General features: G+C 37.0%; 1 long non-coding RNA gene across 1 annotated transcript; it reads left to right on the top strand.

Annotated features, from left to right (window-relative positions):
* The first annotated feature begins 918 nt into the window (after positions 1-918).
* Positions 919-8222, top strand: LOC114307460 (uncharacterized). Its single transcript, XR_014345901.1, has 4 exons — positions 919-1073; positions 3756-3924; positions 7498-7544; positions 7983-8222. It is a non-coding gene; the product is annotated as an uncharacterized LOC114307460 (long non-coding RNA).
* Positions 8223-18280: the final 10058 nt, after the last annotated feature.

Here is an 18280-nt window from a genome sequence, read left to right as displayed (position 1 = left end):
TTTGTAATGAGTTTTGTTAATTTGTACGATTTGAATTATTTGAAATTATTGACTCCCTTCTTTTTTTCAATTAACAACAATTCACACAACTATTTTAGTAATCCACGATAATGTTTCTCTTTATATGTACTATTCATCAAGCAAACCTTTTAACAGAGTCAAAAACCAAACACAACCACCAATAACATAAACCAAATGATCAAATTTCATCAAATCATTTAAAACTCTGTAAAAGCAAACATAAAATTCTAAGTCACATAACCGAATTGCTGCCCACAACTAATACTGAAGCCCAAACTATGAAATCTTTTCATACGACTAAATCTAGTTAAATTTTCATCGAAGACTGACTAATGCACTTCCAAATTGTATCAATTGACCATCACAAACAATTCAGAATAAAAAACCAATTCAAGCAGAATAACCACGATAACACACCAAATGATCAAATTCAATCAAATTATTAAAAAATCTGTGAAAGCAAGCGTCAAATTGTAACTCACCTCACCAAATTGCTTCCCACAAGCCTCCTGATTCCCACAAAACACCCAAGAGTCACACAAACAAGGCCCATGATTCCCAGTACACATGACCTTACAAGCCTTACAACACTTCTCAAAAGAATTGAACTTGAATTCAGAACCCCAACACATGGCCTTACGTGATTCATTTGATTGTTAATGTTTGGGTACTGGATTGGATTCAATTCTTCAAATCTAGTATAATTTTTTATTATATATATACACCAATTTAGTATTTTTTGTGTAGTGTTTGTTTATTGATTGAAACCCACATATTATTTACTTTTCATACTTAATCAATCTCTATCTCTATCTCTCTCTCCCTCTCAAAATAGAACACAAGTGATGTGTGTTTTGTTTATTGACGAAACTAAAGACACTCAATTTCTTCCTTTAGCATGCACCCCTTCAGTGTGTTCTTCTCCAGCGCCACTACTGACGTCCCTGTTCTCTCCTTCAGTGGCGCCACAGACGTTGCATCTCCTTTACTGCTGTGTGTTCTTTTCCATCGGCGCCTCTTATTACTCGATTTCTCTGTTTTTGTATTTTCAGGTATGGGTCCTCTCTCTCTCTCTCTCTCTCTCTCTCTCTCTCTCTCACTCAATTTCTCTATTTTTCTATCTCTGTTTTCCCTAATTTTCAAAATTAATGTCCTTAATTGTGAATGTGTAAATTATGAATGTGTAAATTGTAAACTTGGCCATCCTCATTTAATGTATTTTGCTTGTTTCTGCTATAAACTTGAGAATGAATGTCCTATTGATTATAATTAACAGTTTGAAATTAGTAAAAGCCTTTAACTAAATGTGAATATTTTATATGATTTGGATTGATTGTCTGTATTTTTAATAAAATTAGGGTTCAACTCCTCTTTATATTTGAATGTTTGTTTAATATCTGTTTATTTTGTAGGTTTTTCTACTAAGGTTATTCATAAAAAAAATAAAATTGATTACTTAGGTTATGATTTCGATTGATTCCTTTGCTTCTTTGATCATCCTTGCTAACTGGACTAGCCTCCTGATTCTTCTTGGATACCATGGCTGGCTATTTGAGGATCCTTGTAGATGCCTGATGCTCTGCTACTGCCATTATTTCTTGCCTTGGTTTTAGTTGGCTGTGGGCATCTTCTTTTTGAGTAGTTCCTCCTTGTAGGGTGTTTTGAGGTCTCTTTCTGTTAGCAAGTTCACAGACCCCATCTCTCTTTGTTTATGTGGTCTCTGAACTTGTGTGGAGTTTTCTTTTTATTTATTTTCGGCAATTATGCGGAGCTGTGCTTTATACATCTCACATTCTGGTTTACTGTTCTAGAAGTGACTTCTGTTTTGTGTTTTCTTGATCAAGAGGTAGCAGCTGGAGAAAACCTCAACCGTGATTAATTTTGTCAAGATTACTCAACTATGTGTTGTATAGTTAAGAATGTATATATATTTGAGTACTTGATGACTATGATGTTTGAAAGAAGTGATCTATCTCTCTTTAAGACAAGCTTTGAAGCAATCAAATTAAAGGCTGGTTCAAAAGTTTTATGGTGCATCATCAGTATATGCTGAAGAATGCAGCATGAGCTTTCTTAGTCAATGGTAGATCAAAATAGTGTCTTTAGGTGATTGATTGTGCAAACAATAGGGCAAAATATAGTCATTCTATTTAGGGTTGAGTCCTCTAATGGATCGGTTCATTAAGCAAAAACATTCATTTCATATCATTTTCAGTATAGAACTTATAACAAGAAAATGTAAATGCTCAATAACTAATTCTGATTTCTGGCTGTAAAGAGAGTATGAGGAGACAAAAATGCTTGTCAACAGAATCTGCACAAGATTTAGACAAATATTGTTGACAGAATACAACATAAATGACACTTTTTTACACTGTCTAGTTCGTTTGCTCCAACTTGAGAATGATTCCACAGATTAGTTAGTACATCAAACACAAGCTATGCTATGCATAATAGAAGTAAACAAAAAACAATAAAATGGTGATTTAAATCACTACACTCGAAAGCACGTCTCAGTTAGGTGATAAATGTATGCTGAGATTGTTGAAGTTGGTGCAGCCATGGATGTTCAATCCATGCTCATTGGCTAAATGTAGAAGGCATATGAAACACAAATGGGGAGAGATATCCTGAACTGCTGCAGCCGCCCTGCAGTCTTTCGGAAAAGCTGGCCATGATGTCCTTGAAAGATACCATTTCTTTCTACCCCTAAAGTTAATCCACAATTAGCTATTACTTCTCATTAAAAAAAATAATAATAAATAATAATAATAATGAGATCAAGCACCATGGCCATAATATAGCATCAAAGTTAGACATAAGAAATCACCCCAGTTTCAGTACAGAGGAAGGGAGCCTCCATCTGTCCATAAACCAATCACTAGTGGCATTCTTATTAAAGTTATTCACAGAAAGAATTGTAAACGTTACAGGATTGACAATTCTTTTTCTGAATCACCTAACCAGGAGAGCTAATAGATTGAAAAATTCTAGAGTTTCTTTCCTGCCAAATACAGTAAACAGATAGGTTATTTGTTGTAGATAGAAGGGGAAAAAAAAAAGATTGTCAATAGATTTGTAGCAAAGGTTTATTAGCTAACGCGGCTTGATTATGCTAGTCCAACTCTATAAATTTGTTATCTATTTAATTACATTTACTAATATTAAGTAATTGTGCAAACTGTTTTGTTCCCTAGTTTTCCCATCCTAAGAAATTTCCTTGTTATGTTGGAAAGTTTTGACTGGCTGCTTGAATTCGGGCAGTTTTATGAACCTGCATATTCTTGCAAACTTCAGATTTAAGTATTTTACTAAGTGCCATATTTTGGCACTTAAGACTTCATTTGTACAAGTAATAGTAAAATTGATTACGAACATAAAGATAGTGCCTAGAAATGAGAAGCACTGTGTGAAAAGGGTTAAAAATTAGTAAAACTAAAACCCAATATATGGAATGTAACTTTAGTAACCAATAGAAGTAAAAATAATGAAGTGAATTAAAAAAACCAGGAGATAGCAAAGAGTGAATATTTTTGTTACTTGCATACAAATTTCAATCATTAATAAGGAGAAGGAGTCCAAATAAGCTTATCAGGACCAGTCATGGGAAGAAAAGGAGTGGACTGGATCAAATTACAAATATCAACAGTGGCCTTGATGAGTTTCCATATGCATATCTTTACTTATCCATTTTTATGTATTTATGGTTTATGCTTTTGTATTTTGTTTTTTAGGGCTTACCAATGCCACCAAAACGATTGGCGCAGTCATCTCTTCAACCTTTGCACGAGGCAATTGTTGTTCTGAATGGGGTTTTACATGACAATGTGGAGACCCAACACTCACAACCACTTGATGTCGATATAGAGGCAGCGAGGGAGGCAGCCCCCCAATCTAGTATTGGTAAGATGCTGAATTTTACTATTAAAATGAAATTCTCTGTTTTAATATAATTCTATGGTTCAAAATTTTTGAAGCAGGTTGTTTTATAGGATTTGATTACTTTTATTTTTGCTATAAAAAGTGCTGGGGTATACCTTAGTTGAACTCTTGTAAGTTTTTTTTTTTGTTCATACATAATACATTTTTTGGGTGAGTAAGTCATAAAATAAATACAAGCGAATTTACAGATTTACTAGGGATATACCCCAGGCCCTACCAAGAAACTATACATAACAAACATATTAGCAACCCCAAGCTAGACTAGTAGAATAATAAACTAAAATTAAAATGGTCCTAGACTGCAAAACTGTTCATAAGCCCTATACAAACGATGGGGGTCATGAACAATAGGCAGCCCAAAACCTGCTAAATGAGCATCAAAATGAAGCACCTAGTAGATCCTTGAGATTGATTTCCCAAACATGACAACAACTTTGAATGAACCACAGCAAACTTCAACAATAATTCATACTTAGTAAACTTCACTCCCTCTTCAATCCAACAACTATCAAAGCACATAGTTCCAGCCAGGAGCAACCAATTACAACACAATATACTATATAATATTCAAGCCACATGCTCCAAAAAAAGAAAGAAAAGAAAATACATCCCAATGACATCCCAATTGGGTAGGAAACCAAAATATATCAACGTGTTACATAGTAAGATTAAACAAGAACCAAAGACAGCCTGCTAAATTCCTTTACCAGCAAAGACAGCTGAGAATCTGTAGAGAGGAAGGCAGAGCACTGCAGAAGCCAGCAGCATCTAGTCATAGCTGGACAGATCATCTTCAAAGCAGTGGATGCCAAGTACCAGAGCTCAGAATTAATAGAGCCCGGAAAACACAAGGATCAACACAAGCTAAGATAATACAATTCAGAAATAAGCATGCAAACAAGACTCTCATATAGGACTACAGCCACTCAACCTTCATACAACACTCAAGACTCAGAACTGGAGCATGCAAAACCAAAGAACAAAATGTATCTCACAGTCACTAAACCCTCAAACGAAGAAAGCTCCCAAATCACAATTCTCAGGTATAGAGGATTACACTCACACAAACCTAACATACAAAACTTCCATCACTCAACCACCATCCCTAAACATTAGGACCAGCTAAACCAGCACAGCACACAGTTAGAAAAGAAGACTGTAGAGCTACATCACTCAACCCTCAAAGCTTACCACACTCACTCAAGCCTATTTAGGATCTCACATCACTCAACGTTTTTCCCTACATTACAACCAGCCAACCTGCAATGAACTAACTTGCAAAAAAAAATTAGTTATACTGCAGGCTCGCCCCACTCAACCCACAAAACTCGCATCACTCACTCAGTAAGCTAGTTTAATCCTCTCAACACTCAACCCACATCCCTTAAAGAGGACCAGCCAATAACCTGCAGATTATAAACAGTTACCAGATTTGATCACAGAAGCAGGTAGATACCATTCCTTGAAGAACCAATTATTAGTTAAATCAGCCTTGAAGTTAGTGATGGACATCACCCTGTATCTTACTAGTTCCTTAGTCCTGCTGATGATGGCCACCTCAGTAGACTTTGTAGCCTGGAAAATTCTACAATTTCTCTCCTGCTAGATACAGTAAATAGAGCAAGTGAAGACCAATTTACAAATAGTAACAGCCAGAGAGGAGCTAGTAAGCTGTGTAGCTAACCAATTCACAAGGTGGTTCCAATTCAATTTAGGCCAATTCACATTACACTAAGCTGTCATAGTGGACCAGATTCTAAAAGAGTAAGAACACTCGAAGAATAAATAATTTTGGTTCTCATCATCAGCCTCACAAAGCACACACCTAGAAGTATCCCACACACCAAAGACAACCAGCCTATCAAGGGTACTCAGCCTGTTATAAATGGCCATCCAGACAATGGTACTAATCCTAGGAATATGATGCTTGAACCAAAGGAGCTTAGCCCACTGCACCTTGGGATGCTGGGCTGTCCACAAGTTCCAAGTTGACTGAATAGAGAAACAGCCATCATACATACATACATATTACCTGGTTCTCCAGAATTCGAGCATTTCAGATACTTTCATAGTCACTCTTTGTTTCATGATGATTTGAGCATTTCTGAGCATTTGTTACCTTAAGAAAAGCTTGGCAGACAACACCATTACTAGAACAGTCTGTCATGCCTGTCTAGGAAATGTTTGTATGTTAAAGCTATTTAAGTAACTTCAAAATGTAAAAAAAATGAATTTGCAGTATGACACTAACCAATGCTTGGTTGATCCATTTCTAGATTACAACACTACTTACAATCTTCTTCACCTTTCAATGTTTTTCACCTGAATTTAGTATTCCAAATTTGTAATGAGAACACTGAAAACTTCTTCTGAAATTGAACTTTAAGATGAACAAAAGAACAGACTCTAATGAATGTTCATTTCTCAACCCTAAGCTAGACAGACAAACACACACGTGCACACACACACACACACATATAATAGTTAAAGAAAGAGAAGAGTAACTAACTAACTAATAACCAACATCTGGAACCAAGAGACATGTAAAGACTTGGTAAATATGTCAGCAACTTGGTCCAAAGAAGCAACATAAGAAACCACAATCCGTTTTGTGCAAGCAAGAAAAATCAGGATTATGAGAAGAACGAAGAAGCTGCAGAGGTAGGAAAAAGTGAAGAAACAAGAAAATGGAAGAGCAAATATAACATGAGAGAAAACAACTTGAGAAAGGAAAAGCATCAACTTGAGAGTGGGGAACAAAGCTGCAGCTATACCTGTGAAGCCACATTTCAACCACTTTGTCCTAGCTAAAGAAGTCTTTTCTTGAGATCATGTGCTTTCTCACAACTACATTCATATCTGTTGGTCTATCTCTTGTTCTCGAGGCTTCAACTTCTCCCTCTTAGTGGTGTTGTCCTTGCTATTTGACACAAACATTCAATTTCTGTTAGCCAACCAATCATATATTGTCTTCATTATGCTCAATTGGACTATATAAGAAGCAAATGAGGAATATTTAGCAAACTTTATTTTTAGTTGGTGCTAGCTTGAGTTGCGTACCAAAGCACTCGTATTTTCATATTCTTTTCATATTTTTTTGTTTTTCTCCTTTTCTTTTTAGCTCATCAAAATTATGACTATCCTTGTTACATGATTCTATGAATTTTTGATAATACAGTCTTATGTTGTAATTCTTTCAGTTCAACTGAAAGTAGGCAAATATCCAGATATACAAAACTAGTTCAAAGAAGAGTTTTTTGGATTTTAAATTATATGATTTTGAATCATTATTTCAAATATCTCTAGAATTCTAAACCCTTTAATCCAAACACACTCTTAGCTTATTAGAGTGGTTTGTGACTGCATACGCCCCAGGAAAAAGTTTTCTTTGGGCCTCATAGATGTGCTCTTAAAGTTGTTATGGCTTCTGCTGCTTCCACTCAAAACTTAATGTATACTGCTTGTGAATTGTCTCTTGCTGACAAAAAGAAAATATTTGTGCAAATCTGTAAGCCATTTTACTTGTTCTTGCAGATTGGATTACTCTGTGCATACGTTATCAAAAAGTTGTACTTTGGCAGGTATGTAAATGCTGGTCTTTTGATTTGCCTCATTTTGTTCCACTGGAAAATCATGTTTTCATTTTCGCTTTATTTATTAATTTAATTGAGTCTCCAGAGGCAAGTGCTTTTGCATTATTATTATGCGAGTGACAAAATGAATGAATATAGCCCATTGTCGTGAATCAAATGTAATGCTACGTTATATTTTGGAACTATTATATATATATATATATATATATTCTACCATTAGTGATAGTGATATATGGTATTCTTGCAATCTTTTGGCATCTTATGTTATCCGTGTTGCTTCGTCATCAAGAATCACCTCAACTCTTTGAAGTTTTGATTTGTTAGATGCATTTCTACTAAATTGGTTTATAAAATAAAATTATTTATATATGAGTTTAGATGTAATTGATGATATATTAATGTTTTCTTTGTTTATTTTCTTTGCAGATTGGTTTTTGATGACGTTTGGAAGTATACTTGCAAATGAAGATCAACTGTTGAATTTTGTTTCCTGAACTGATACTTAGTTGTAATTGCAAATCAAGATTGAGTGTTGATTTTTTTTGTAGATTCCACGTTAGTTCATCTTGGGATTTGTTTTGATGGTTTTTTGTTATACTAATGGTTTATATTATTAAAGTTGTTTGATGGATATATTTTGATTTATAATATAAATTGTTTACTGAATTTTTTTGTGGAGTGATGTATAATAGCTAGTGGATTTCTTAGTACAATTAAAAGGCTATTGGGATATGAGCAGGGATATTTGTGAAATAATAATTGTAATTGAAATTGAAATTGAAATATAAAATATGGAACAGGTTTAGTGACGAATTTATTTCGTCATATGTACTTATTATTATGACAAAGTGATTATTCGTCGTTAATAAACATTTTTTGTGACAAAATTTATTGTTGTGCATATATGAAAGTTTTCATTGATTTTGTTGTTTGGTGACGAAATATATTTCGTCACGTAGATAAATATATTTGTGACGAAATAAATTTCATCACGTATATAAATATATTTGCGACGAAATATATTTCGTCACCCATGTATGACTTTTGGAGACGAAAAATTCCGTCACCTTTGCATCTTACTGTGACGAAATTATTTCCTCATCAATGATCAACATTGGTGACAAATTTATTCGTCAACTAAAATTATAAATATGGTACTGAATAATTATTTGGTGACGAAAATGAGAATTTTTTGTGACAAAATCTTGTTTTATTGGTGACAAAAAATTTCGTCGCTGAAGTAATTTCATTGGTGACGAAATTATTTTTCGTCACGTTGGTTTTTAGTGACAAACATTCAATGACGAAACCGGTGACGAAAATATTTCCTCACAAATATCTATAGTGACGAAATTAGCTCTTTGAAGACAAAAAAAATTCGTCACTCAAGGCCCAACTTGTTGTAGTGATGGAAGATATAAAAAAGAAAAGTATTGGAAGAAAAAATATAAGAAACCATGGAGAAAACAAAAATTCATTAGAAAAAGTAAAACTTTTAACAAAATAAAATGTAAGCGACTACCTAAAGAAAACAAAGGTAAAAGAAAACAAAGGTATGTTAGGAAACCTAGTAGTAAAAAATAAAATTGTTTTATATGTAGAGAACCTAATCATTTTGTCAAAAAATTGTCCAAAAAGACATAAACCTAATACTAATAAACAGATAGAAAGGTTACATATTATAGAAGATTTAGAAGAAGATATTGTAAGCATAAGCGGTGATGATTCAGATGTCTACGGTTCCGGATTTTCCTTTTTTTTTTTTTTTTTGAGGTTTTAAAAATAAAATTGTGAGATGATATATATATATATATATATATATTTTTTATTGTGTAGGGGTTTGACGCCTATTTTAAGACGTTAGAAAATTATTATTTGAAATATATATATAAAAAATAAAAAAATAATAATATAATTCAAATAAATTAATAAATTAAATTTTTTCCTTCATTGCCAAAATAGACATGAGTGAGGTTTTTGGGTGGACCTCGTGGTGGTGAGGTTTTTGGGTGGACCTAAAGTCCTGTTTAGAATGTTTATTTAGACTAAAATAGTTATATATGACAAAATAAATTATTTTAGTTAAATAGAAAAAAAATATTATATTTAATTTATAATTATTTTATTTTTAATTATTTTAGTTAAATAGAAAAAAAATATTATATTTAATTTATAACTATTTTATTTTTATTTTTTATAAAAATTACGAAAACTATAAAATCTATCACAAACAAAACTTCTTTATTCAAAATTAAAACAGCAGTGCTAGAGACCCTCACTGTTTTCCACCCCCACCACCCCCCATACACGTGGGGGTTAGTCATTGAAAAAAAAATAAAAAAAAATAAAAAAATAGGCCAATCTGCTCCCACTGGGGGTTTGGGGTCTCCCACTGGGGGCACAAGCCATTTTCAAAATTAAAATAACTAAAAAATTAAAAAAATTAAAAAATCAACCCACATCCCAAACTAACTTAACTTAACAAAATCTATACTTCTATACTATATATTAAGCAAAAAGAAATTTTTAACCCCAAGCCTTGTGGGAGTTTCAATCTCCCAATCTAAATTTCTTGACTTTTTTAGTTAAAAAAAAAATCTTAACATTTATTAACTTCTCCCAAATCTTACCCTCATAATAACAGTTTAATGTATTAAGAACAAGTATAAAAAAAATTCTTTGAAATCCAACACATATGAATTTCTTGAAAAGTCCAAACACATATGAATATTATCCCTCATAATAATTTTTTAATGCATTAAGAACAAGTATAAAAAAAATTTCTTGAAAAGTCTAACACATATGATTATTATCAAAATATTAAACTTTAATATAATATTATAATAAAAAAAGACATTTAATTTCTTGTAAAGTCCAACACATATGATTATTATCAAAATATTAAACTTTAATATAATATAAAAAAGGAAAAAAAACAAGACATTTAAAAAAAAATTAAAAATTACAATTCACATATATAAATAATTGTAAACATAATCCGTGCATAGTACGGGTAATATGCTAGTTTGTCATTATTGGAATTGGGATAAACGTGTAGCGCACCATGGGTCCATCATGCGCATATTAACCTGACACTAGGGATGTACGGAAAATTAAAAAAAAATCGATCAAACTGATTGAACCGGACTAAACCGGCTATATTTGATATGTTTTTTAACAAGGATCGGTCTGTGCGGTTTTTAAATTTAAATTTTTTCAATTTTTAGTTCGGTATCGGTTTAAGCACCTTGTGTACCGATCTAAACCGAAACCGACCGCTTCAACATATATTGTATTTATAATATATATATAATCTAATAATCTAATGATATTAATAAGTATAATAAATTGTTAATCTTAATTAATTAACCTTACCATCTTTATAACCTAAGTTTGTAAACTCTTATTATATATAATCTTAACTCTAACTCATTATTCTTGAAACCTTAACATTTTTAAACTTTTTTTTTTTGTTTTTATTTTTGTTAATTTAGGAATTAAAAAGTATGTATTAAATGGATGGATTGGATATGTTGAAATGGTAGATAAATAATTAATTTAATATTTTTATATAGATTAATGATTATATTTAAAAATGACTCAAGTTTAAAAAATTCTAAACCGATTAAATTGCACCAAACCGAACCATTTTAATTGGTTCGGTTCAGTGCAGTTTGATGTGAGAATCGGTATGTAACAGTGTTCAAAATAATAAAACCAACATTATTAATTTGATATAATTTTTTACCTAAATATCGACCATACCGGATTGATTACATCCTTACCTGACACCGTATCACTAACATGCGCGACAATTACTGACCACCGCTACCAGTTCTTTGATAAACGAGAGAAGTTATTCTCTGCCCCTGGTTACCGTGCTTAACTTGAACGTGATTGGCTGAAATCTGAGAAGTTCATTTAAATATTAGTGATTGAAGAAAGAGTTTTACTAGCAAATACCTTGAGACACAAGCAAAAAATAAAATATTTATAAAATTTAATATATATTTTTTTAATTTTAATATATTTTAATATTTTTATATATTTCAAAACAACCTGCATGCTTTTTTTAAACATTGTTTGGGATGTGCGTTGACTTTTAAACTTTTTAATTTTTTAGCTAAAAAAATTCGTTTAGCATAGCTTTTTTGAATTTTTTGACTTTTGTAAGAGAAAAAAAAATGGTTATAGGCTGAATGTGATATTTTGTCGTATTTAGCTAAAATAGCCAATTTTATTCTTATGCGGGGAGCAAATATTCGTCGCTCTACGTACTCCTCGTATCCAAGTTTTACTTCTTTCCGAATGACCTGAGAATACAAAATGGTGAGCTACTTGGCAGTGTGCTGTCGGGAAAACCCTCCGACGGCCAAGTTAGCAAACTGAGAGAGAAGGAAAAGAGAGAGAGAGACAAAAGGGTAGGTAGCTCTGATAACCAGATATCCTAGACCTGTGCATGGAGGCTCAGCACCGTTTATATAGTTTCTGCGCACTCTCCTCTGTCTGTTTTCCTTCTGACACGTGGATATGTTCCCCTCTCACATTCCTCCGCGTGTAGGTGCAAATACGGCCAAACATCAAATAACAAAACCGCCAAACGGTATTGATGAGAATGGACGGCAGAATCTTCTCCTCGTAGTCCTGCCACCCCGCGTAGCATATCCCACCAAGCTATGCATAACGCGGCGCCATGCCCTTACCTAAGGACCGTGCAACCTGTCTGGTCTCTTTGGCCGAACCTGAACGAGGGCTCCGGCCGAGCTAAACAGTTATGACCGAGCTCCCCCTCGGTCTAGTCTCCTGAGGATAAACTCCATCTAACTCAGCGGAGCACATCCCTCTACCGGGCTAGTAACCCGAAGTTATCTCAACTCAACCGGGCTACCACTCCGGTTCAGTGTGTTCCTAATATTTGATTGAGTAAAGATCCAAACTCCAACCCAAATTGGCTTGGCCCATTATCAAGTCATAAATCTCCCTCTCAATTGCCCCATAATTCTGATTGCACTAGTGCGACCGAGATTATATTCTCTGGACGGACTCATTCTCTTGCCCGGCCATCATGTGCTTTGTCAAGTGCCTCAGCACCCGCGCTCTCTAATCGGTGCACGGTCTCCAACCGTGCCATTCTTTACCCTCGGTTTTGTCACATGCTCGGTTGCAGCACGATCTGCTTAGCCTGTCTTTTCAAAACTAACACCGACCTCGTCACAGACACGTGTCACTTGCCCACTGGCCTCGTATGGCCAATCCAGCTATCCCACATTCTCTTTTCGGATTCAAATTTTTGGAGCTTCTCATACTTTCTCACATACTTCTGTGCATCTGCCTACATGCACGGCCATCAGTATCCTTGCGAGATAGCGCAGCAGGCCAGAGATTTTGCTCCAATATGGCTTCTGCACATTCCTTCATGGATTTCAAATAGAAAGGCTTCAACTTTGTTTGGATGGACACATTTCAAATAAGGTCCTATAAAAGACTTTTTATACAAAGCACCAGATGGAGAGAGCCAAAACTGCTTAGATTTCACTCGGACTTTATGTGTCTCTTTTTTGTCGGTCGCCAAGATTCTTTCTTTCAGGGAAAGAACGATGGGGTCCATCCAGGAAGGACCTAGCTCGGCGCAGAGGACTTCAGTCTTCTCTGGTTTTTCTATACTGGGTCTAGGAAGGAATTCGATCAGGAGAGGGCTGGGGGTTGATTTGTCAGCCATGGAAGCCAGACCGGCCAATTCGTCTGCCCGGTTATTATCTTCTCAGCCGATTTGTTGAACTCGTATGGATTGAAACTTTTTGATCTGCTCCCTAAGCAGAGTTTGGTATTTGGCCATTCTGTCATCTTTGGCTTCATAACCTCCAAACACTTGATTTACAATGAGTTGGGAGTCGCAGTAGACCATTAGCTCGGATGCTTACAGTTGGAGAGTGCTTTTCAATCCAACTAGCAGCGCTTCGTACTCAGCCTCATTGTTTGACGCTAGAAACCCAAGCATGATGGAATGTTCAGGTTAGTCCATCTGGTGAGATCAAAACTACGCCTAGCTTGGCTCCATGTTAGTTTGAAGCACCATCGACAAAAAGTTTCTACATTTCGCCGATAAAAAGCTTCCAACATTCTGCGGGGTCTTGGGACTTTTGGAGGTTTAAGTGTTCTGAGTTGCTTTACTGCTCGACTATTTTCGCGTCAAACGTGCCGGTGATTGCAACTTACATGCCTCCATTCCCCCCTAGCGATGCGGTGTTGGATCCAACAGGTTATCCTATTATTCCCAAATCCATCAACGCATTGCCAAGATGTGGTTGTTTTTCAAGAAATGGGTCTCTGCTCGAGTGCGCAATTTTCGCGTCGTCTTTCATATTTGGTTCTTTAAAAGGGTTAATATGGACCGGAGTGGGAGTTGGCCATGCAATTTCCGCAATACTTACCCCCTCAGCCCGGTTGCGTCGGTAAGGTCCACCGGGCAAACTGGGTGAGTCCCAGGTGAGAATTCTACAATGAAATCGGCTAATGCCTGGGCCTTGATGGTGGTTTTGGGTTGAAACTTGAAGTCGAATTGTCTCAACTCTACTTCCCACTTCAAGATTTGACTGGAGAAGTCAGGCCGCTCAAACAAAGCTTTCAACAGAAACTTGGTTAGCACTATGATCATATACGCATGAAAATAATGGGCCAATTTCTTGGAGGCCATCATCAACACCAAGGCCAGTTTTTCAAGTGGCAAGTATCTTGACTCCACAGAGAGAAAGGTTTTGCTCATGTAGAAGATCAGTAGATGTTGTATGCCTTTTGCCCGAACAAGCACTACGCTGAAAGCATGTTGAGAAACAGCCAAATAAAGATAGAGTTCCTCGCCTTGCTTCGGCGTAACCAGGAGTGGAGCGGAAGATAGATACGTCTTTACCTCGACCAACGCTCTATCACACTCTTCGTTCCATCAAAACTTTGACTTCAAGACTCAGAAGCAAGGGCGGCAACGATCTGATGACCGGCTTATAAATCAGTTAAGTGCGGCTTCCATCTCGGCAAGATGTTACACGTCCTTTGCTGAGTTGGGTTGCTTCAATTCTTGTATGGCTTTGATTTGAGAGGGATCTGCTTCAATCCCACGATTAGTGACTAAAAAGCCCAAGAACTTCCTTGACCCCACGCCGAAGGCGCACTTAGATGTGTTCAGACGCAACTTGTGTTTCTTAAGAATGGCGAATATCTCTACCAAGTCGGCTAAGTGGTCGATCTCACATTTGCTCTTCACGACCATGTCATCAATATAGGCTTCCATCGTTTGGTCGAGCAAAGGAGCGAACATCTTCGTGACCATCCTCTAAAAGGTTGCTTCGGCATTCTTTAACCCGAAGGGCATAAATCTATAACAAAACAATCCTCTCGGGGTCATGAAAGAAGTGATTTCTTAGTCGGGTTCATGCATGGTAATCTGGTGGTAGCCATGGTAGGCGTCCAGGAAACTGAGCCGATTTTGCCCGGCTGTTAGGTTCACTAATTGGTCAATTCTGGGCAAGGGGAAACTACCTTTACACAAACTCGCCATTTTCCATTCTTCTTTGGCATAACCACTGTGTTAGAGACCCATCGAGGGTAGTGCACCTCCCAGATAGCCCCAGCTTCAAGTAAGTTCTTCACCTCTTCCGCCACTACCTCGGCGTGATGAAGCACCGATCTCCATGTTCTTTGAATGACCGACCAGGCGTCAGGGAAAACATTGAGTTGATAGCAAATACCTGGCATGTCGTAAGACATCCATGCAAACATTTCAATGTTTGCCACTAAGAAATTGACCATCTCTAATCGTTCTTGGGCGGTCAAGCTAGATCCCAACAGAAAGAACTTTTCAGGATCACTCTCATTGATCCTTACCTCCACCAACTCTTTAATAGCTTTCTTTTCGGCCCTAGTACCTACATCATCCAGGACACTTTGATCTTCTAGTCCTTTGATCATTTTTATGAAACCTTTGGCTGCTCGGCTTCCATTCACGGCCATGAAACACTGTTTGGCCATGACTTAATCGCCCCAAACTTCTTCTATCATCTCAGTGGCAGAGGGGAACCTCATGACTTGGTGGTAAGTCGACGCCACCGCTTGCATAGCATGATGCCATCCTCTACCTAAGATCAAGTTATATGTTAAGGGCACCTTCAAGACTCAGAACTCCACTTGCTTGACGACAAACCCAACTTTGACCGAAAGGATGATCTTTCCCACTGGTCACTCCGGCTGCGAGTTGAAGCTGACCAATGGTGAGGTCGTTGGGGCCAACAGCCACCAACTCCTCCAGATGTTGTTTTAGAGGCAAACAGTCCTCGGTATGGTGCCATCGCTCATCATGAAAGGTGCAGCAATACAGTGGATTGAAGCCCCTATGTGCGTCGCCCAACTTAGCCGGAAATTGGACGCATATCTCATCACAGATCTTGCTAAGGATGCGGTAGATTGGGATCTTGAAAACTGTGGTGATGCTTGTTCGGGCGTTCAACTTTCTCTTTGCATCTTTCGCGACATCGCAGGGGTAGTCAGCTCGGTCGTTGCGCCGACCTTTACCCCGATTGTTATGGTTAGCACTGCGATTTGATTCTCATTCGCAGTTGTTTGGGCGATTTGCCTCATGTTCGACCGCGTGAACCTTTCCAGCCACCCTCTTGTCCGCTGCTACCAGATTCGCCTTCACGGTAGCCGCGGGTGCATCATCCTCAACTCGGATGTGCTCGTTGATACATTGCATTAGTAGCTCCATGGTAGTTAGTTGACTCATAGTATGTGAGTCCCGCAGTCTATGTCCGACTGGGAGACCGCACTTGTATTGGGCGATTGCCAGGTTGGTCGAGCAATCGAGAATTCCGTTGAAGGTTTCCCAATACTTGGTGTTATACGCCTTGAGTGAGTCACCTGGTTCCATCTTAATGCTGAGAAAGTGGTTGACTTCCGTAGGTGTTTTGGTGTTGGTTTTGAATCGCGTCACAAACGCCTCCGCCATCTGCTGCCACCTCTCGATACTTTCCTCCAGCAGCCTTTCGAACCACTTCAGGCCCAACTCATCCAAACTTGATGGAAAAATAAGGCACATAAGGGTGTTATTTCACCTGTAGCCGGCCATGACTTGCCGGAAGTGGCTTACGTGCATATATGGATCAATTTTTCCATCGTACAGCATAAACTTGGGCTAGTGAAAGCCCACAAGAAATGGTGTGGTTTCTATCTCGAGGGAAAAAGAGGTGGTGCTTAGTTTTGCCAAATCCTTATCCAAAGGCACATGTGCAACTGGGCATGGTGGCTGTATTACGACTTCTTCACTAGCATGACCTCTGCAAGACAGCCGCTGCAATGTCGACACCCTTTGTGCCTCCCGCCGGTACGCTCGTTCTTCTAGGATGTCCCCAAATCCTCCGAATGGGCCGAGTAAGAGTATCTCGACGTCGTCGAGGAACGTGAGGGATGATAACTGCTATCTCGCACACAAGATTTCTCTAACAGCTGGTTAGAGTCATAAACCCCATATTTTCTGGTGATAGAACTGGAGGGGGTCCTCCGTTGGCTCTGGCTGCCTGAGCGACGGGATAGGGTACGCTCATTGTGGTTACCCACTCCAGCAAAACCCTTTAACTTGCTGCTTTAGCGCCTCCATCTCCGTCGTCATCCTCCGAATGATGGCGTCTTGGTCTCTCAGTGTCACGACCCAAACCTGCCCCTATACGTTCAGCGTCGTAACCAGCTAGTAACCCAAAGATTACCTATGGCCTCTGAAACATAATCACAAAATAAGGGGCTAGCGGAAGCTAATACATAAATATAATCATCCAATGAGATGTGCTGACTTATATGGGACAGAGCAGATTTAAATTTTATATACAAGTATTATATACGTCATCATCACTTCAGTCTTACGTCATCTTTATATACAGATAAACCAAAATGAGACTTAGCCCAAATTACGAAGTATAATGTTTTGTGATCATGTTCACAAAACATGATCACTTTACACTTCACGAACCTCCACGGGAAGTGCATAAGTTGGCTGACAAACACAGATCCAAACAAGTGCCCTCAGGCCTGGTCTTGCACTTACTCACCTACATATATATATATATATATATAAATAAACATTGAGCTATAGCCCAGTGAATAATATTAACGTAAAGAGGTTAGTGAACGAATTCCAAAACATTTCTTAAACTTAGCATAAATCATAGCAGAATCATTCTCATACCAGAACATAATAATGGCACATCCAATAGAACATATCACATCGTCAGCCGACTATAATAATCGGTTTCGGATACCGGTTAAACACATATCACCACAATGAAATGGCTAATAAGATCTCGTAATCACATATATGTCATTGACCAGCATTAACATGTCGTCCCCCATGACTTGGGACTATATATGGATGCCATAATAGATTTCAAACATAGGACATTCGTTTACATAAACAATATCATTTCAGAAATCATAACTTATCAAATCACATTTAGAATATAATTCATATGAACATATCTTTACAATAACGTTACTCACAATGGGCTTCCGAAAACGGTTAATCAATCTTCGAACATTGACCTACAAACACAAAAGTACATAACACAAACATATCTTATCATTACACATGCACTTGTTACGGCTTAGCTTTCTTTACATTAGTTTCTTATTCAGTCCATTTTTCATAATTTGTACACGTGAATCACATTCTCAAATTTGCGTCATAT

The sequence above is a fragment of the Camellia sinensis genome, chromosome 12, assembly GCF_055761805.1.
Source record: "Camellia sinensis isolate YWXY chromosome 12, ASM5576180v1, whole genome shotgun sequence".
Taxonomy (NCBI): domain Eukaryota; kingdom Viridiplantae; phylum Streptophyta; class Magnoliopsida; order Ericales; family Theaceae; genus Camellia; species Camellia sinensis.
This window is presented reverse-complemented; position numbering and strand designations above follow the sequence as displayed.